The sequence below is a fragment of the Bos taurus genome, chromosome 9 (assembly GCF_002263795.3).
Source record: "Bos taurus isolate L1 Dominette 01449 registration number 42190680 breed Hereford chromosome 9, ARS-UCD2.0, whole genome shotgun sequence".
Taxonomy (NCBI): domain Eukaryota; kingdom Metazoa; phylum Chordata; class Mammalia; order Artiodactyla; family Bovidae; genus Bos; species Bos taurus.
In genome coordinates this window covers 92,314,742-92,336,566 of record NC_037336.1, presented here as the reverse complement: position 1 = coordinate 92,336,566, position 21,825 = coordinate 92,314,742, and positions in this window count along the sequence as shown.

Sequence of the window (21,825 nt, the reverse complement as noted above, 5' to 3'; positions counted from 1 at the left end):
AAGTTTTAAATGATGTGAAGAACTGACTCATTGGAAAAGACTCTGATGCCGGGAAAGATTGAAGGAAGGAGGAGAAGGGGATGACAGAGGATGCGATGGTTGGATGGCATCACCGACTCAATGGACATGAGTTTGAGCAAGCTCTGGAAGTTGGTGATGGACAGGGAAGCCTGGCGTGTTGCAGTCCATGGGGTCACAAAGAGTCAGACACGACTGAGCAACTGAACTGAACTGAAGGTTTTAAATATGTGGACCTAATACATTAAGGACAGAAGAACTGTGCTGCAGTCCATGGAGTCACAAAGGGTTGGACTGAACAACTTAGCTGAGCAACTGAACGATGTAGCGACAGAAAAACCTAAAATATAACAACACTTTGAGGAATCATTCTATTTGCTGTGAATAGAATAGCAGCATACAGTTGCCAAAACTTCAAACAAAGTTGAGTCTACCCAGCCCTAAGGGAAGAGTCTCTTTGATGATTATGTGGAAAACTGAGGCAACAGAGATGATCAAACTGGATTATCAAGCCCCAGACTGGAAGGAATTTGGCTGTGCACACATCTTCAATTAACCGAATCATCTGGTAGGCTCCCTTTAACTGAGTGCTTTGTAAACTCAACATCCAAGAAGAATGATAAAAGGCAGCATGAGGCAGCAACAAATCTTTGATCTCTGACCCTAATTTCTTTTATCTTTTAAAACAATATTCATTTATCTATCTGTCTGCATTGGATTTTAGTTGCAGCACATGGGATCTTTTCTTTGGGGCACGTGGGATCTAGTTCCCTAACCAGGGATCGAGCCCTGGCTCCCTGTATTGGGAACGTGAAGTGTTAGCCACTGGAAGTCTTAGTCTCCCACCACCAAGAAGGTCCTAATTTTCTATCATCTTAAAAGTGGGCTTGCGCCTAACTTGCTGGGCTATTAAGAGAATATTTTCATAATGTTTTGGTTTGCAATTAGCATTTATTGAATAGTCACCAAATAGATGACCTCACAGTGCTAGCTCAAAGGACATTTTTGAAGCTCCTAAAGGAAATCTAAATATTCAATATGTTGGTTTAGAGAGGCACTTTTTGTTAACTCTTTGAAACAAACTAGTTTATTCAAATTGCTTAACCCACTAAATTGGCTGAACATGCCCTGGGCATTATATCCCAGCTAAGTGGATTTGAACTGGCTTCCCTGGTAGATCAGTAGTAAAGAATCCACCTGCAAGGCAGGAGACCTAGGTTCAGTTCCTGGGTGGGAAGACCCCCTGGAGAAGGGAATGGCAACCCACTCGAGTATTCTTGCCTGGGAAGTGCCATGGACAGAGGAGCCTGGAGGGCTACATAGTCCGTGGGGTCATGAAACAGCAAGAGAATTTGAAGTTGCTGAGATGGGAGATTTCACTGTGAGGAGCCCTTAAAATGGGGTGAGGTAAAGAAAAGCAATAGGGAGAGAGAGCAAGTGTTTACAAAACTGAAAGACTGAGCCCAGATATCTTCCAGATAGTCTGGTCTATAGTCTGAGCCACAGAGCAAAACAAGTTCTTGAGATGTGACTTCCTGACAAACATTATGACCCAGGGGAAAGAGCAGACCCAGTGCACAGCTGTAGACCTTGGGTTTTGAGTCTATCACATGGAGACACTCTGCTATACAATGCTTCTTTCCTTTCAGAGAGTTAATACCTAGGCTGATTTCTTTAGACCAAATTATAAATTATTTTGACATATTCTGTTTTTGTGTATCCGAGAAACTCACATTGATTTTAAATACCAAATTTACTACTCATGATTTAAAATAAGAATAAAAGTTCTTTGCTCATATTTCCGGTCCAGACTTTTTCCCTGGACTAACAAGTAGGTAGTTGATGCCTGGAGAGTCAGCCTGCGCTCGTCAATTATTTACTGTGAAGCATTTACGTTACGTGTCAGCTGAAGGTTTATGCTGTCCACATAAACATCTGCAGTATTTTGTGTCATGTATCATAAAATATTAGGTCAATTATTTTACAAGTATGAAACTGTTCATTTTCCATATTTTCTCAGTGCTTTAGAATGCGATGGGGCAGTGTCTTTAATTCAAGGTTAAATTTGTTGGTATAGCTTAGATAAAATTGGTGGTTTTCTGGCAAATTATCCACCAGAAGGGGTATAGTCATGTCATAGTTCTTTCCGTCTGCACCTTTCAACTTGATGTGTTTTGTAAGTTTCATATCTGCACTTGTTTTGTGGATGGGGGAAGAAAGAAGCTTGAGTAACCTATGTCACTGGAGACTCCAAAGGTCTCCCTTTCTTTCTTTACTTGTGAGGTCCACGTGCCCACTTCAGCGATGAAAACCAGGAGACAGAGTTACTGCAGTGGACCATCAAGAAGCATCACTTAACTGTAAAATGCCCTTACTAAACCTTCGCTTTTGCACAGCATCTGGAGACAAGAACATGTGGAGCATAACAGAGCCAATGAGCGTCAACGTCAACAGCAATAAAATAAACGAAAGACCTCATTCCCCCAACGGTGTGGTCTTAGCTCAATTGGGCTATATTTTATTCTCCAGAATTTAAAGTTTTGTTTTAAATTCTGCACATCACAGCCAAACTAAATATCCCCTTAGACAAGACGCAGAGCTGCTGAGTAAGACCCCTGCAAGTCAGCAATGCTTTTTCATAAGACCAACATCCATAATTTATATCTGCATACAATTAGCCTGTTTACACTTATACATTTCTGCTTCCTTTTATGTGAAATATTCCACAGGATACTTGGTAATGCATTCAGAATAACCTTTTTAAAATAAAGACTCCGGGACCAAACAGTTTACAAAATCCAATACCTTAATAAATACTTTATATGAATAAAAAAGTGGTTTTTTAATCAGAACAGTATATTTGGATTAGAGCTAGCCCTTCTTGCTTCCCAGGCCAATGGCCTGGCACCCTATGGATCTTTATTTTTTAAATGTATTCAGGAAAAAGTGAACAACTGCACTTCTCGATGGTTTCATTTACACACAAATAGCACATCCTTTCTCTTATCCATTATAAGGATAATTTTTATGACCTTGGCTGAGTCAAGCCCTTGTACTCACATGAAGCAAGAAGACATGCAGTCAGTTATCCAGAAATGGAGTATTCATGGTATGAAAATTTTTAATTCCTTCAATGCATTTAGCCCAATAAGTGGATTTCACTGATGGAAAAGGTATGCAGTGGAAAGGGCATTTTATAAATTCACATAAGTTCAGCAGTTTACCAGCTGGTCTAGATGACTAGGTGCCCAGGGAGTAAGCTAATAAGTAAACCTTTCAGCAGTAACTTCAGGGAAACCATCCTTTTTCCCCTTTTCATTGGGCAACTAGAATGGTGAAGGCCTGAGACATAAGGACTCCTGAAGGTCAGGATAAGTAGCAGCTAGGTAGCAGACAGCTAGAGGTTAGACACAGACACTCAAAATTCTTTCTTTACCTAACGATGAGCTGAACTGTTAATTATTCTAAACAAAATACTTATTGACCAAACTTTAGGTAAATGTCTCTCCTTCCCCAGGTAACTGAACTTTAGCCCAACCTCAACTGGAAGCAGGCTGGCCTTGGGGTAAAACTTCTCTGATCTATCCGGTTATGCCACCCTTTCATCTATCCCATTCCTCACATTCAGTTCTCTCTAGCTTTGTCTACTCCTCTCTGTAAACCAACAACAAAGGAAGCTCTTTTTGCTTAATTTCTGACATACTTGCAGACCATTAGGTCACATTAGGTCTCAGTCTTCACCCTCATTGTAATAGTCCCTCTTTTCCTCTTGCAATAATCATTTTGAAAAACGCCTCTCCTCTCTAAGTCCAGATTTATTTGTCCTTTTTCCTTGAGAAGCTCCTACCTGACACTAACCTGGGATTAGAAACATGTTTTTGTGGGAGGGATAGCACTGGGCTGCAAATAGACATGTTGGCACATATTTAGAGTTTCTTTACCAATGGAAGGGAATTCTGGGAAACAAGACCCAACTAGGACTTCCTTGTTGGTCCAGTGGTTAAGATTCTGTGCTTCCACTGCAGAGGCTACAGGTTCAATCCCTGGTCAAGGAACTGAGATCCTACATGCCACATGATCAAAAAGAATTTTTTTTTTTAATTAAAAAGAAAAGACTCAGTGCTAACTTATTGATGGATTGACTTTGTCAGTCCTTTCCTTTCTCAAACCACAGCTATAGTTAGTGCCCACTGCCTTTTCCCCATAGGAGATCCATTCCTGGTTCCTGAGACTTCTAGAATTGAGCAGGAGGCAGGTTGAAACCCACAGCCCCTCCATGTGAAGTATGAAATTAACTGTGCCATCTGGACTTAGGCTAGCATCACAGAGCTGATGTACACAGATCTTAAATTTCTGCGTGGTACCTATATGCCCCCTCCCTAAATGGAAGCCTGCCCCTAGACGGTGTCATACTCAGCCAGGTCAAAATGAATGCTCTGGGATTGATGTCTTGTTATAAAGTCAGACTTCATCTTGTAGCATCCTCTCCAAGCCCTAGGCCTTAAATCACATAGCCATCACCTGCTTAATTTTGACTGCCAGCATTCAGGCTGCAACACCTAGTTTATGTCACTGATTTCTATTCCTGTCCAATCAAGCCTGAGCTCCCTAACTTCCTTTGGACAAATGCATTGGCTTCTGATGGTCGGCTGCAGAAAAAGGTAAGTTTCCCCAGATCCTTGTCCCTTCCTGATTCTGGAATCCTCAACCACCCTTAAATCATGCTGTGATATAGCTTAAGAGCTTCCAGGATAATTGTACAGACTGCACTCTGCTTACCAGCACCACCCTGTGATGTCAGGCATGGTCAGCAGCTAGAAGCCTTAACATTTCCCAGTCATTCCTCAACTAAGTAAAAAATGAATACTTAAATTGAAGAAAGTAATAAAACCACTATACCATTCAGGTATGACCTAAATCAAATCCCTTATGATTATATAGTGGAAGTGACAAATAAATTAAAGGGATTAGATCTGATAGACAGAGTGCCTGAAGAGCTATGGCAGAGGTTTGTGACATTGTACTGAAGTCAGTGATCAAGACCATCCCCAAGAAAAAGAAATGCAAAAAGGCAAAATGGTTGTCTGAGGAGGCCTTACAAATAGCTGAGAAAAGAAGAGAAGTGAAAGACAAAGTAGAAAAGGAAAGATACACCCACGTGAATGCAGAGTTTCAAAGAATGGCAAGGAGAGATAAGAAAGCCTTTCTCAGTGATCAGTGCAAAGAAATAGAGGAAAACAACAGAATGGGAAAAACTAGAGATCTCTTCAAGAAAAATAGATACCAAGGGAACATTTCATGCAAAGATGGGCTCAATAAAGGACAGAAATGGTGTGGACCTAACAGAATCAGAAGATATTAAGAAGAGGTGGCAAGCATACACAGAAGAACTGTACAAAAAAGAGCTTCATGATCCAGATAACCACGATGGTGTGATCACTCACCTAGAGCCAGACATCCTGGAATGTGAAGTCAAGTGGGCCTTAGAAAGCATCACTATGAACAAAGCTAGTGGAGGTGATGGGTTTCCAGTTGAGCTATTCCAAATCCTGAAAGATGATGCTGTGAAAGTGCTGCACTCAATATGCCAGCAAATTTGGAAAACTCAGCAGTGGCCACAGGACTGGAAAAGGTCAGTTTTAATTTCAATCCCAAAGAAAAGCAATGCCAAAGAATGTTCAAACTACTGCACAATTGCACTCATCTCACACGTTAGCAAAGTATTGCTTAAATTCTCCAAGCCAGTCTTCAACAGTACATGAAACAAGAACTTCCAGATGTTCAAGCTGGATTTAGAAAAGACAGAGGAACCAGAGATCAAATAGCCAACATCCACTGGATCATCGCAAAAGCAAGAGAGTTCCAGAAAAATATCTACTTCTGCTTTATTGACTATGCCAAATACTTTGACTGTGTGGATCACAGAAAACTGTGGAAAATTCTTAAAGGAATGAATACCAGACCACCAGACCTGAATCTTGAGAAATCTATATGCAGATCAAGAAGCAACAGTTAGAACTGCAAATGGAACAACAGACTGGTTCCAAATAGGGAAAGGAGTATGTCAAGGCTGTATATTGTCACTCTGCTTATCTAACATGTGCAGAGTGCATAATGAGAAATGCTGGGCTGGATGAAGCACAAGCTGGAATCAAGATTGCTGGGAGAAATATCAATAGCCTCAGACATGCAGATGACACCAACCCTGTGGCAGAAAGTGAAGAGGAACAAAAGAGCCTCTTGATGAAGTTGAAAGCGGAGAGTGAAAAAGTTAGCTTAAAGCTCAACATTCAGAAAACTAAGATCATGGCATCCTGTCCCATCACTTCATGGCAAATAGATGGGGAAACAATGGAAACAGTGACAGACTTTATTTTCTTGGGTTCCAAAATCACAGCAGATGGTGACTGCAGCCACGGAAGACACTTGCTCCTTGGAAGAAAAGCTATGACCAACATAGACAGCATATTAAAAAGCAGAGACATTACTTTGCCAACAAAGGTCCGTCTAGTCGAAGCTATGGTTTTTCCAGTGGTCATGTATGGATGTGAGAGTTGGACTGTGAAGAAAGCTGAGTGCAGAAGAATTGATGCTTTTGAACTGTGGTGTTGGAGAAGACTCTTGAGAGTTCCTTGGACTGCATGGTGATCTAACCAGTCAATCCTAAAGGAAATCAGCCCTGAATATTCGTTGGAAGGACTGATGCTGAAGCTGAAACTCCCATATTTTGGCCACCTGATGCGAAGAGATGATTTATTGGAAAAGACCCTGATGCTGGGAAAGAGTGAAGGTGGGAGGAGAAGGGGATGACAGAGGATAAGATGGTTGGATGGCATCACCGACTGGATGGACATGAGTTTGAGTAAGCTCCAGGAGTTGGTAATGGACAGGGAAGCCTGGCGTGCTGCAGTCCATGGGGTCGTAAAGAGTCCAACATGGCTGAGTGACTGAACTGATTGACAAAACTAAGGTGAGAAAAAAGAGTTCCCTAACTACTAAAGTACATAAGTGAGTTTCAAGAACTTGATATTGTAAAAATATACATTCATATAGTATAGAAATTGAAGAGGTCATTGACAGTCTTACCTGGAAGTATCTCCTATATCTTTATTATTTGGGCATGGACTTTCCTAGTGGCTCAATGGTAAAAAATCAGCCTGTCAAAGAAGGATACACAGGTTCATATCCTGGTTTGGGAAGATCCCCTGAAGAATGAAATGGCAACCCATTCCAATATTCTTGCCTGCGAAATCCCATGGACAGAGGAGCCTGGTGGGCCGCAGTTCCTTAGGTTACAAAAGAGTCGGACGCAACTTAGTGACTAAATAACAGCAATGATCTTTATTATTTATTTCATTTATTTATCCATTCATTTATTTATTCATTCAAATAAGTACTTGTAAGTTCTCTGTAGATGCCAGGCACTGTGCTAATACTTGAAACTCAATAGTGAACACGCTGGACCAGATACCTGCCCTCACTGAGCTTGGGCAAGTGAGCATTTAAAGTAGGTTTTAAGTGTGAATCAACATACAGAATTTTGATATGCACATAGATTACAGGATGACCTTGCCTGTCTGTGCACGGAATAATAGTTACTAACATAATGGGATAGAGTGCCTAACTAGTCAGCAGGCTTCCAGCTTAAGATCATAAGGCTTTTCTTCCTCGTCACTATTCCATGCACCAATGAGTTTTCTTAATCTAAAATCTGGAACTCTCTTCTTTTTAATTTGAGGAAAGGGGAATTGATGCCAACACTCACTATTAGAAAAACAAATGAGTGGGCATGCATGACATGGCAGTGAAGAAACACAAACTCTTTTTCTTTGCACACCATGTTGGTTTCAGTATGTAAGACATGTCAGTAGGAAGGTACTTTAAAATTCCTTGTCATGTATTGGAGAGTTTTCCTGCTGGAGATCTCATTTTGAGAATGTCAATGAGGTATAAAATTCTGCATACATAAATACAGTTACCAGAGAGTGCATTTTCCATTGGGAAGAATGAATTACAAGGAGATGATTTCATTTATTTTTCAGAATGAAAAAAAAACCGTGTACATAAAGGAATTCAAAAGGGTCTGCTGCAGTACCCTGAAAACAAGGCCACTTTCATCATTGTTTGTTTGTTGTTTGTTTGTTTGTTTACACAAACTCTGTTCGTGTAAGGATTTAAGGCAGCTGCTTCTCATTTTCATAGCTTTCAACACACACATACTTCATTTGGTTTGTGATCAGTAATTAAAATTATTATATTCTAGACCACAGCATATGATTGTGTAGCCATTTTTAGTTCTGCTTTTTTGCATTCATCAGAACTTAGATTTTGTGTGTATGTGATTCTTGATTCATGCACACAGCAAGTACAGAAGAAAAGCCATCCTGCAAGAGCAGAAATAAAAATATGCAGAGATGGGAAGACCCCACCACAGAGGAGAGATGCAGATTTCCAAGAGAACTAGGAGCAAAATTTACTAGAACTCTAAAACATTGCTTCAAACCTCAGCTGATCCAAATGTACCAGATGTGATGTTAGAATAAATATTGATGCATCCTGATATTGTCAGGATGTTCCTGCGGCAATGGTGCATAGAATGTTAGATTAAAAATATGTCTAGACCACACCCTAGAAACTGCAAGTATAAAGGTTTGCACACTATTTTAGGAGGTACATGGAACCCTCAAATCCCTCTGTGGGTCAGAGGTTAAGAGAAAATGACCTTGTTTCCCTTCTGGACAGACAAGGAGTGAAGATGAAAACCGCTTTGATTGACATTGCCCATCAAGTGTAAGATTTCTGAAATTGACCCCTACTTCTCCTAAAAAAAGGAACATAATTTCCTAAATGGAAGAACAAGAATTTCAAAGTAGTTATGAAACAGGAAATTCTCCCAGATATAGATAGATAGATAAACAGAAATCCTTTTATTTTGTATACCCTGCTTATTATCTTCACAGCAACCTAACTACAAGGTAAAATTATTTTGCTCATAATTTGTTTTCTGTTTCAAGTCTGTTTCTCTCCATCAGATTGTAAGTTCCTTGTGAGAGAAAATTTTTCTCTTATTTACCACCAAACCTAGAAGATAGTCTGGCATAAAGTACATTTTTCAATAAATATTTATGGATTGAACACATAAATATGTTGAAGGTATGATATTGATTGTTTCTGAGTAGATGGGTGATAGATGATGTTCTGTTTAGAATTTGCTTTGCTGTGTGTATAGATAGATAAATAGATATGGATATTTCCTCGTAGTTTTGATTATTGGGTAATGTGCATGAATTTTTCAAATTAAAATTTTTATAAGAAATTCAGATCACTTAGAATTTCAGATATTACTCAGCTCTAATTTCATCTCCTTGGCATATTTAAAGAAATAGACAACTAAGAACACCCTCCGTCCTGGGCCAGAAAATAACAAACTAACAAGCAAACATAATGAAAACCTAGCCATACCTAAACTTTAAATGTTATTTCCTGTTTTTTTTCGGTGTTCTTTTCTTTCATGGGTCTTTGTTGGATGCATATGTAATGAATGCAGAAGAGGGCAGAGTAATCACAGATCTGGAGGACCACTTAAGAAACACTAAATTTGACCCATTTTGCTCTACTTTTATAATACAAATCTCTACAGAGCAATGTTAGAGGAAAATATTTTAAATAATATAACTTTCAGAGGAAAGCTCATAAGAACATACCTAGAAATGTTCATAGTGGTTAAGAAATGCAGATCTCTCTTCTCTCTTCCACTCTCTCAAGGTTTTTCAGGCTTTCTATAGATTAAAAATATTATTTTTCATAGGAAAAACTATAAACATCAAAAGTTAGTCAAATTTTAATGCTGAAATAGGATTTTAATTTGAAAATGCTAGAAAAAAAATGTTAAAATGTAACACAGAGAATGAATGAAAAGAGGTAACCAAAATGCCACAATTCAGATTCAGTAAGAAATGCTAAGCAGAGAGTTTAATTGATCAACAAAGGAGAAAAACAAAGTAGAAGACCCAGTCTAAAAATTTCAATTTAAAGTTAGCATGTCTTCACATCTCATGGTGGAGGACTCCACATCTTACGGGGGAGGACTTCAAGATGGTCAAGCAGCACTGAGAGGAGTTTCTGGAAATCTTGATGATGGCTTTCTGCCTGCTGTGGAATACATTTCATATTTGCTGCTGAAGCTGGGGAATTTAAAAGAAATTTCTTTCTACCAAGTGTTAGCAAAGAGTAAGAGCTACATTGTGATACACTATCAAAACCAAAGGTGATTCCAGTGGAAGGGTAGCTTCTTTGCAGTGTTCATGCTTTAAATCAACTGGATTGAATCTGGGACACCAAATACAGTGATAGGAATACTGGATTGTTTCTTCTAGATCCTGCAGAATCAGAGACAGTTAACTTAGTGGCTTCCCAAGTGGCTCAAACAGTAAAGCATCTGCCTGCAGTGCAGGAGACCTGGGTTGGGAAGATCACCTGGAGAAGGAAATGACAACCCACTCCAGTATTTTTGCCTGGGAAGTCTCATGGATAGGGGAGCCTGGTGGGCTACAGTCCATGGGTTCTGTAGGAGAGTGAACTTAAGGGTTAAATTAAGAGTTAAATTAAGGCTGCTGGAAGAGTGAACTATTGAGATTAATCCTTATGGCAGAAAGTGAAGAGGAACTAAAAAGCTTCTTTATGAAAGTTAAAGTGGAGAGTGAAAAAGTTGGCTTAAAGCTCAACATTCAGAAAACAAAGATCATGGCATCCGGTCCCATCACTTCATGGGAAATCGATGGGGAAACAGTGGAAACAGTGTCAGACTTTATTTTGGGGGGCTCCAAAATCACTACAGATGGTTGACTGCAGCCATGAAATTAAAAGACGCTTACTCCTTGGAAGGAAAGTTATGACCAACCTAGATAGCATATTCAAAAGCAGAGACATTACTTTGCCAACAAAGGTTTGTCTAGTCAAGGCTATGGTTTTTCCTGTGGTCATGTATGGATGTGAGAGTTGGACTGTGAAGAAGGCTGAGTGCCGAAGAATTGATGCTTTCAAACTGTGGTGTTGGAGAAGACTCTTGAGAGTCCCTTGGACTGCAAGGAGATCCATCCAGTCCATTCTGAAGGAGATCAGTCCTGGGATTTCTTTGGAAGGAATGATGCTAAAGCTGAAACTCCAGTACTTTAGCCACCTCATGCGAAGAGTTGACTCATTGGAAAAGACTCTGATTCTGGGAGGGATTGGGGGCAGGAGGAGAAGGGGACGAGAGAGGATGAGATGGCTGGATGGCATCACTGACTCGATGGACATGAGTCTGAGTGAACTCCGGGAGTTGGTGATGGACAGGGAGGCCTGGTGTGCTGCAATTCATGGGGTCGCAAAGAGTCGGACACGACTGAGCAACTGAACTGAACTGAACTGAACTGAACCTAATGATATGCCAATATCATGATCCCATCTGTGATGAATAATGTCTAAGACTCCATGATAGTGCTACAATGATGTGTTCTATTAACTCAAGTACATGATGATGTCTTGCTGGATTCTTGCCTTTGTGCTTAGAATGGGATGCAAGGTGCTGGAAGTCAGATGGCAGCAATATGTGTTGGACCGGCTATGACTGAGGGAGAGAAGCAGCACTTAACCCATAGAGCAGACCCCAAAGCTCTCTAGAGCTCTGTGGAGTCTAGCCAGTCATCCTGAGAAAGCAAAAGAGCCCTTCATCCTCCTGACGTTTCCTCCCTGTTCAGGAAACCTTCCATTTTAATGCTCCTGGCCAATCCACATCCACCCCACTCCCTGTCTCCAAGGAGAAGAGAAAGGAGAAGCAAGAAGTGAGAAGTCAGGGCAATGGGGAGGAGCAGATCTCCCAAACACCCATCAGAAATGTTTCCATCCATATTTTTCCTCATCCTATGTTATGGACTTTGAGAGCAGGTCTCCCAAACAAACACCCATCAGAAATGTTTCCATCCATATTTTTCCTCATCCTACATTATGGACTTTGACCAAGAAAAAAACTGTAGAGTTCACTTGATGCCATGTATTATTGAAACAAATTCTGGGGTGACCAGAACCAATATATTCTCTAACCTATTGTGCAATATATTTCATGCTTAACCTCAGTTGAATTGCCTCCCCTACCCCAAATCATGCATTTTATTCTTTTTTATTGTTGCCATATCTAACTCTTTGCTTCTTTGTACAGTGGTGGTGGTTTAGTCGCTAAGTCTAGTCAATTCTTTCAGACCCCATGGGCTGTATGTAGTCCACCAGTCTCCTCTGTCCATGTGATCCTCCAGGCTAGAATACTGGAGTGGATTGCCATTTCCTTCTCCAGGGAATCTTCCTGATTCAGGGATCAAACCTCAGTCTCCTGCATTATAGGCAGATTCTTTACTGACTGAACTGCGAGGGACTCAGTCATGTTTAATGGCCAGATTCTAAAGGCAAATAGCAATTTTTGAATATGTAAGGTTATAGGAATCTGCTCGTGTTGATTCTGTAAATCAACAGCCACTGTGTCTGCGTAGACTCTGTGCTTCTCAACATTATATTATTTCTGTCATGCAGAGATTAAGCCCAAATGGCCAAAGCTATTTTGAGTAATTAGATATTGAAACAGTTGATACTGAAAGAGTTGATATTTTAAGATATTAAATAAAAAGTAGAAGCAGTTTTGCTATTTAGTATAAGAATAGTAGATATTAAGGATACTGAACATTATGGCCATAGTCTGATTCATTTTTATATGCTGTCCAATTTAGTATAGTGACCTGAAAAAACTATCCATGCAATAAATGTTAAGTTGATTTAAAGAGATATTAAGAAATTTTAATGCGAGATGTTTTATAAGAATAATAAGTCGACATTGTAATAGTGGATGATATAGCACAATCTACACTTTTAAATTACATTTGCTATTACCTTGTTGTTATAATAAAAAAATACATGCTCAGTTTATCAAAGTAGGAAATCTATGCTAAAGGGTAATTTTCCAAAAAGGTAAAAATCATGATTCTCATACAAATATAAAATGAACAGATTTTGTCAGATATTTTTTTTAACCTATTAATTAAATAGGAGAACCAGGAAAGATGTTAAACCAGTTCAGAGGAAAGGTTAAAGAAGCACAAATTTATCTAGAGGAATATTGAAATTAATTTACAAATGAAGACCAAATTGGTCTTACCCACAGATAGAAGAGATGAAAATTGAACCTCCACTGTACAAAATTATTTTTATGCCCAAAGAAAATTTGTTTTAAAATTGCTGTCAGTCATTCACAATAAATGAGTTGTGAAACAACTCAAAGCCTATTAAAGGCTAATAATCAGATAGCATGTAAAAGTGTGCTGTAAACAATGCATCTTTTTGCATTGTAGATACCAATGGAATTGGGTATTTTATTTCAAATTTCCTTACAATACAAAAAATTGTGAAAAATGAATCCAAAAAAAGGAGGGAAAGAAGGAGAGAAAGAGGAGAAGTAAAGAAATAAAAATGAATTCATTTGAAATCTACTTCCCAGGTGGCGCTAGGGGTGAAGTACCCGCCTGACAATGCAGGAGACATGAGAGATGCAGGCTCAATCCCTGGGTTGGGAAGATCCCCTGGAGGAGGGCATGGCAACCCCCTCCAGTATTTTTTGCCTGGAGAATCCCCATGGACAAAGGAGCCTGGTGGCTACAGTTCTTACAGTAGCAAAGAGTCAGACAGAACTGAAGCAACTTAGCATGCACACAGATAAAATCATGATAACATTCTGGCGTACTTATTTTCCAGAATGGAGTTACATAGCATCATACTGTGTATTGTTCAAAGGACGCCTTCTCTCAATTCAAAATGCTGTATAAAGGTAGTGAACGTCTTATGCCCAACACTCTTGTACAACATGATTTTAATTTAATACAGATGTACTACAGTTTGCTTAACTAGTATGATTATTGAACATTTTTGTAAGTTTCCTTAATATAAATAATTGCATAAGAAAAGTCTCCGAACAAATGTCTTTATACACATCTCTGATACTTTCCCTAAGAATTCCTAGAAGTGGTGTTTCTGTATCAGAAGCTAGGTGCATTTTAATATATTTTGACAGATGTTGCTGCATTGCTCTACAGACATGCTGTACAAATTCTAAAATTCTGCCAGATGTGTATAATTATGCCCATTTCTACACAACCTAACTCACACAAGGTATTATCATTCTTCACAAGCTTTGTCAATCTGATGGGCTAAAACTGATTTCTTTGTTGTTTTAAATCTATACTTGAAAAACTGTTGAAGTTGAATTTTTGTATTAGCTAAACTCAACATTGTTTTTAAAACTTCATGGGAATATGGATGGAAGGGATAAAAGATAAAACTATTTCTTCCCTCTTTCGGTCTCTAGTTTGAGGTTGTTAAGGACCTTTGACAACCAAATGAACAGATATACTCATTTTAAAAAGAGCCAGACTACAAGTATGGCACTCACATTCCATACAAATTTGATTTCAAGAAACTTTACAGAAAAAAAAAACCATGCATACTTAGTACATACCTATGAAAATAGTTTCTAAATTGTGGAAGTGAAAAGTAGCATCAGTATTTAATGTGGAGTTAAGGGGATTTGGTTAATAATGAAGCTTTAGCGCTTTTTATTGAATTCTGATTTAGTGAGATAAAAAGCATCTGTGTGCTGAATTATACATAAAGGGAGCAGTCTGTAGATTATTCTTGCCTGTGTCTACTTGTGGGTGCTGTATAATTTAGGACTTAGTATATTTGGAGCCCTTTTTCTTTTATTGTTCAGAAGCTGAATGAATACCTTCCTCCCCAGTAGCATTTGGTAGATTTTATTTGTCTGTGAAAACTGACACATGGAGGGTTAGTTTTCAGCTTTATGTATATAAGAAAGACAGATAAGTATTTTTCAGATCTGTCCCTGATGTTCTACAGTGCTTTCAACAAGATGAAGGAGAGTGATATGAAAATGTTATTTTATTATAAAAGAGTGAAGAAAATCTCTAGACTAGATCCAAAGGGAATATTGACATGGGTTGAAGAAAAGAGACTTCATTTCCATTACCTCTCTTGCCTCATATTATATTTTCCTTCCCTTTGGCCAAGCCATGTGTCAGGATGAGGGACAAAAGCCATGGGAAGTCCCATCAGATTCCTGGGTAGGTGACAAAAGATAAAGTTAAGGAGCTGATGAGCATGGGAGTGACCATGTCACCTCAGGAGTCATTCTGCCCACAGATTTCATTCACCTGGTGTCTATTGGTGACCTTTCTGCAATTCATTTAACTAGTCAGAGCCCTCTTTGCCTTCTCAGTAAAAAGGAGTTCATAACTACCATGGAAAGATGATTATTGAGACAATGGGTGTATAAATCTTTAGCAATTCAACATACTAATAAAACCCCAAGTTATTATGAGACATCTGGTACTCCTGTGTCAATCAGGAATGGAGAAATTCCCCTTTCAGTTGTTGGAAACATAATAATTTCTCAGTTCAAATAAAGAAAAATACAGACTTAAGTGTGTTCTCAATTTGAGAAGAAATGCTCCTATTTAAGAAATAATCAAACCGGCAGTTCAACTGATGTAAAAGCTTGTATGTTTGTTTCAAAGGGCAATACTAGTCTTATGCTAAAAAAAAAAAAAAATCCTGAGCGGGGGGAAAAATTATGTCAATAGCTAACTAAGAGGGGGCTGAAATCCCCCACATGATACTATTATCATTAATTTTATGTTAATAGGGTTTGTTAACTTAAGTTTCTACTATCACATGTGCTTTGTGGATTTTTGAGCTGAGGGCTTAGTTCTGGCCTATGGCCCCTAATTGGATATTGTCTAATTATTAATATTCATTTTTCCAGAGAGATTTGCTTCATAGAATTAAAAAAGTTGATGAGTTGACAGTAGCTCTTATTCCCCTCTGATTTATGAGCATAAAAGAATATGTAATTCAAAATGACCCTCATAAACAAGTCTGGTATCATTATTACAAAATAAAGCTCAATGCTCTTCTTCTGGCCCTTAATTTTCAGAATACTGAGTAAAATAGGAACCACTGACTCAGTAAATGCCATGAATTCTTTTGGCAAAAGTGTGGCTTAGAGTGATTCAACTGTCCATAGACCTAGGTTAAAATGTTTCTGTAATAAAATTTGAGAGGGGGGGAAGGAAATATGTTTTTCTTCTCTTAATGGAAGAGGCAATTCTATTGAATAAAAATTATCCCTTCCCCACCAAAATATAAATGGGCAGTCCTTAGTGTTATGAAGAATAAAGACTCCCTCAAAAAAGGTCAGCTCTATAGAAAGCCACAGCCTTTTGTCAGAACTGATTTTTAAAAAGAAGAAGGAAAAAATTGGTAGTCTGGGCAGAAGCCTTCAGAGTTGACATGAGAGAAAGAAATGAGATGGAGAAAATCAGCCTGGAGAAAATCAAAGTTGTCATGATGAATGATGGGCAATATATTAGTGAGAACTTTATCTGTGGAGAGGCAAATGTACACGTCTCTATACATCTATATATCTCATTGTCCATGATCAAATAGAGGGAAAGAAATAGAAAGAAAGATGACCCCGGTGATAGAAATACTGTGCTTGGTTTTTATTTTCACATGGTTTAAGTAAAGGTCTGTGAATTTCTGAGATCAGTCAGTTAGAGGAAGAAGGAGATGGCTTCATAAATTCTAGCCGATAAGACCAAAAGAAGACAGGTCTTTATAACTTTTTTGCAGTTGGTTTTAAAATGATTTTTAAAAGCTAGAAATAATTTAACAATGATGGGGAAAATCAATTTACATGCTATTCATCAAGAAAATATTGACGAGGCTTCCTACTAATGCACATGTTAAAAAATTGCCTTTCTCCATGAGTTGTCTTCATCCCTGTGTTTCTTCATTTCTCTGTGGGAAAACTAACCAGTGTCAAATTCAAATATATTTGCAGTTATTCTTCAAATGTGTACCAGGGGCTGCCTGGGACCTGTGAGGGCCCAGGATCAAGGGACAACAAACCTGGGATTTTGGACCTGGAACCTTGACTTTCTCACAACAAAAGGGCTGACATTAGAAAGAATCCATTTGAATCAGTTTTAATGAGGTGGATGAAACTGGAGCCTATTATACAGAGTGAAGTAAGCCAGAAAGAAAAACACCAATACAGTATACTAATGCATATATATGGAATTTAGAAAGATGGTAACGATGACCCTATATGCGAGATGGCAAAAGAGACACAGATTTACAGAACAGTCTTTTGGACTCTGTGGGAGAGGGCGAGGGTGGGATGACTTGAGAGGGTAGCGTTGAAACGTGTATATTATCATATGTGAAGTAGATCACCCGTCCAGGTTCAATGCATGAGACAGGGTGCTCAGGGCTGGTGCACTGGGATGACCCTGAGGGATGGGATGGGGAGGGAGGTGGGAGGGGGGTTCTGGATGGGGAACACATGTGCGCCTGTGGCTGATTCATGTTGATGTATGGCAAAAACCACTATTAAAAAAAAAGGAGAGGGCTGAAATTCCCTCAGAAATCTTAGAGAATTGTTAGAAGTCTTTTATTAATAAGAATATGCCTATCAGCTGTGTAGGAACACATTTCTAGATTTAAATATTTAGAGAGAATATAATGTGTGTCTCATGGACCCCAGACATGCCCTTGTATGTGTGTTTGTAATCAGATTTTCCTAACTTCTTGATTTTCCTATTCTTCTGAATAATACTTCACAGATGGTGCTAGTGGTTAAAAAAAAAAAAAAAAAAGCACCTGCCAATGCAGGAGACATAAGGGACACGGGTTCGATCCTTGGGTCAGGAAGATCCTCTGGAGGAGAAAATGGCAACTCACTCCAATATTCTTGCCTGGAGAATCCCATGGACAGAGGAACCTGGCGGGCTACAGCCCATAGGGTCACAAGGAGTCAGACACGACTGAAGCAATTTAGCATGCACTCAAGAATAAAATAATCACTGCAGTAAGGAATTTCACTACCAAAAATCTCAATTTGATTTTCTATAGATAGAGCTGAATATTGGTTTGTGCAGAAACTCACTGCTCTTCACCCTCAGGCGTACTTAGAGGTCTAGGATCACCCCAAATAAGTGGATCTGTGGCTCTGTTTCTGGGTGTTCCCCAGACCCAGCCCTGATCATAGATTAACAGAGAGAGATGTGAGTTTTCTTCCTACATGACGAGGACACCCATAAACAGATTTACACCAACCCGAGGTTTGAACTCAGAGAAAACAGTTTTCTATTTCATGACTCTGTTGGCTTGACAGGAGATAAGAACCAGCTTTTACTCAAAGGTTTAATGTAATGGATTATGAGTAATTAATTTTAAATCATTGGAACTAGAAATTCTCATTCTTAGGTGTGTGAAGACCAATCTAGACTGACTGTGGCAAATGAGGTTCCATTTAAGCTCTGGGCGATATCCAGTTTTTGTAACTTGTGCTGATCCTGCTGATGTCATATAGTGACTTTTGGCCACCATCATGTTCTCTCTGAATATCAGTTCAGAAACAAAGAACAAAGCTTTAACTTGATTGTAGTATTTTCTTTTTAACATAAAACTTTTTAAAAAAGCATAGGTATTAAGTATTAGATGAGAAATGCTGGGCTGGAGGAAGCACAAGCTGGGATCAAGATTGCTGGGAGAAATATCAATAACCTCAGATATGCAGATAACACCACCCTTATGGCAGAAAGTGAAGAAGAACTAAAGAGCCTCTTGATGAAAGTGAAAGAGGAGAGTGAAAAAGTTGGCTTAAAGCTCAACATTCAGAAAACTAAGATCATGGCATCCGGTTCCATCACTTCATGGCAAATAGATGGGGAAACACTGGACACAGTGGCTGACTTTATTTTTAGGGGATCCAAAATCACGGCAGATGGTGACTGCAGCCATGAAATTAAAAGATGCTTACTCCTTGGAAGGAAAGTTATGACCAACCTAGACAGCATATTAAAAAGCAGAGACATTACTTTTCCAACAAAGGTCCGTCTAGTCAAGGCTATGGCTTTTCCATTGGTCATGTATGGATGTGAGAGTTGGACTATAAAGAAGGCTGAGCGCTGAAGAATTGATGCTTTTGAACTGTGGTGTTGGAGAAGACTCTTGAGAGTCCCTTGGACTGCAAGGAGATCCAACCAGTCCATCCTTAAGGAGATCAGTCCTGGGTGTTCATTGGAGGGACTGATGTTGAAGCTGAAACTCCAATACTTTGGCCACCTGATGCAAAGAACTGACTCATTTGAAAAGACCCTGATGCTGGGAAAGATTGAGGGCAGGAGGAGAAGGGGACAACAGAGGATGAGATGGTTGGATGGCATCACCGACTCAATGGACATGGGTTTGGGTGGACTCTGGGAGTTGGTGATGGACAGGGAGGCCTGGCATGCTGCAGTTCACGGGGTCGCAAAGAGTCGGAAACGAGTGAGCGACTGAAATGAACTGATTAAATATTAGAAGAAAATATGGTATTAAATGTTTTATATCTGGGAACTTCTCTTGAAATTGTGTACAACAATATGAACTGGTAAACACAAATATTAACTATTAATTACTAATATTCAAAAGCATTTCTGTTTTACATTCTCAAATTTCAGATTTAAGTTTTAAAAAACCAAATGGCCATCATGCCTGCAACTAAAGCTCTCGATTAATACAGTACTAGAATATGTCCACTGAAGTCTTCAGTAAATGCCTTGAGATATGCAAAAAGTCACATATTAAAAAAATCATTTGATTTTTCAGAGAATTACTTTTAAGACCTTCTCAGATTCAGAGAGATTAGATTACTGCAGTCGGTGGATCGCCTTTGGTTTAATTTGTACATTTACTCCTAACACGTTTACTCAACAGGCTGGTTCATTCATAGAGTTACATCTTTGACCCATGCCTGTGGTCCATAACCTCTTCCTTATCACAAATTCCTATTACTCACGATGAGATTGTATAAATACTTACAACACTAAAGCAAATTTTTCAATAGACCCTAGTCCATAGTCTAGGCTCTCTCTCCAGATGCTTATGAATAGAGCTCCAGGACATCCCCTGTCCATGAGGATACAGCTGGCATCCTCCATGGCCTGGCTGGAAAGGTCCTGCGCTTCTGTCTACTACTTATTTAATGCAAAGCTGCATAGCAAAGAGACTCAGAGCAAGAACTCTGGAGGAGCTTCCCAGTTTCCTCACTGGTACAATAGTCATAGGGGCTTGCCAGGAGGCAGTAACTGTAAAGAAGCTGCCTGCCAATGTGGGCAGACATAAGGGACACGGGTTCAATCCTTGGGTCGGGAAGATCCCGTGGAGGAGGACATGGCAACCCACTCCAGTCTTCTTGCCTGGAGAATCCCATGGACAGAGGAGCCTGGCAGGCTATGGTCCATGGGGTTGCAAAGAGTCAGACACAACTGAAGTGACTTACCACAGTAGCCTGTAATACAGAACCTACCTGGGAGTATTGTTTCAAGGATTAAATGAGTTAACAGAATCAGAAGCTTTAGAGTGGTGTCTGGCAAACAGAAAGTATTTTATAAGTTTTCGCTACTATAATTATCTTCTAGCGGTAAAGGACCTACAATTCCAGATTGTATTCGCTCAGAAGCATCACATGTAATGACGAAGGGCAAGAATGCTGGAGCTAGCCTGTGTTGATTCAAATACTACTTCCCCCTTTATGAGCTTTGTGGCCTTGGGGAAGTTACTCAACCTCTGTGTGCCTCAGTTTCCCCTTCTGTTACACGATACTACCTTCAATATCTGCCTTCCAAATTGCTATAAAGATTAAATGAGTTGTTATACCCAAAATATATAACAAACTTGAGAAAATATTACTTATTATCACTAGAAACATTAGCAGTAGCTCTACTATTACTATTGTTAACTTTGAATAATGCTTCCGTTCTCATTCAAACTCTTTATTTTCTAGGGCAGCCTCCACTGACCACGTCCACATTTCTTATCTACTGTGTCTCCTTGTGCTTCTACATTTCTAAGATCCTTTGATAAGAATCTCTCTCATGATGCTCCAGGAAGGCAAGGGGCAGGGCCAGTCTTCGCTCCCCATTTTTTCCCATACTCTTAGATCATGGCACATGATCAGGCCTCAATAAGTCTTTGTGTCATGAGTGAATAAATTGTACCAACAGGTCTAATTTCTGTGATTGGTCTTGCTAAACTCAGACACAGATCTTGTAAGATATGTGGAGTGGTACTAACCAGGGCTTGGGGGTTATGAATTCTGAATTTGTTCTGGGCTTGAAAGTTTCACTGGGCATTATTTTCCTAACATGGTTGATCTTGGTGCATTAAAGGCCCTGAACCAGCCATAACTAATGGCTTCTGTGCTTAGCTCAAAGAACATGAATCTTCCTAGGAAAGCAGGACTCCCAGCACCCCCACGGCTGCATCTTTTCCCCTCATGCTATAGATTCAGGTCACTTGAGGATCCAGCATCCAGGATCCATCCATCCTATCTCATTACCTAGCTGTGTGAGCTCTCACCGCTCCCGAGGGCTGCCCTGGTCTTAAGATCTCACTGCAGCCAGCAGATGAGAAAATCCAGCTTAATTGAAATTGTAAACCTTGTCAGATTCAAATAACAGGGCTTAGGCAGAAATGTGAGCTTCTCTCCACCCGGCCAAAGAAACCAAAGTGAAATCATTAAGCTAAAAGTACTTTTTGTTTGTTTGTTTGTTTTTTAAAAAATAAAACCACAATAGAGGGGAAGGGGAACAAAATGCATATTGAAATTTTGTTCATCAGAGAACCAAGGAGAACAGGCATCTCATTTTCACAAGCATCCAAAGT